The sequence below is a fragment of the Martes martes genome (assembly GCF_963455335.1).
Source record: "Martes martes genome assembly, chromosome: 3".
NCBI classification, from domain to species: Eukaryota; Metazoa; Chordata; class Mammalia; order Carnivora; family Mustelidae; genus Martes; species Martes martes.
In genome coordinates, this window is record NC_137890.1 from 158,011,603 (window position 1) to 158,012,697 (window position 1,095).

Below are 1,095 nucleotides of genomic sequence, written 5' to 3' on the forward strand. Positions count from 1 at the left end.
AACACCCTGTGCATTTTCTCTGTGAGTGCTCCAGCTTTGAAGCCTCTGCAATACATAACTTCCTTCCTCCCTGCAACAGCTTCCTGAGTCTCCTGAGGCCTCCACCCCAGGCTCCCCAACATTTAGAGCAGCCCAGCCACTCCCCAGCAGGCCACCCCTGCTCCATTTTCAGCCAGGCCAAGGCCACCGGAGCTGGTACTGGGAGAACAGAGCCAGTCACCTTCCTAGCCCACAGCAGTCCCTGCCAGGCTCCTCCCCAACCCCCAGCCCAGGATTGGGCAAGGTCTGCGTCTCTGGGCTGATTATGAGATAGCTCATGGTTGTTAGGTCTGCTTGAATAAGCCCTTTTGTCCCAGAGAATTTTCCCATGTCAAACATTTAGTCTGTTGTGTTATGGGTCAGTGAGCAAGGAGATAAGTCTGCATTCTTAAACAACCTTGTGAACGCAAGACATCTGTCTGAAAGGCAATCAAACAACATCTGTCACACCGTCCCCAACTTTCAAGACACTTTCTTAAAAAGCAAATCATTATTTTATGTTTTAGTTCTGAAAGAAAGACATTTTCTTTGAAAAATCCAAATAGTACAGAAATGTATACTTTCGAAGAGGGAAGTTCCTCATAAATCTGTGCCTCCCTTTCCCCCTCCCCCAAGACCAGATAACTATCATTACTTTGGTGTATCCTGCTGAGATATTTCCCCTCTGTACCTGCTAACATAGACAAGTATTATTATTTTCACCCTCCTCTCTATCACCAGACCATAGGTCTTGTTTGGCAACTTGCTTTTTAGATTTAACGCATCTTAAACTCCTTTCCCTATTAGGATCTCTCTAATTTAACAATTGCGTAGTGTTCCGTTGTGTCTATGAATCATTTATTTCATAAGTTCCCCACTGACAGATATTTGAAATTCTACCCCCCCAACGCAGTTTTTCCTATATAGAAACAACACCGCATCTATGTTTTTACATAGTTGTGAAAGTGTTTCTATGAGTAATAAAGCAGAAATTCTGGGTCAAAGGTAGAAGCACTGAAACGTAGCAGGCGTTGTCAAATTGACAAAGCAAGCATTGTTGTTCAGTCTGTCGATTTC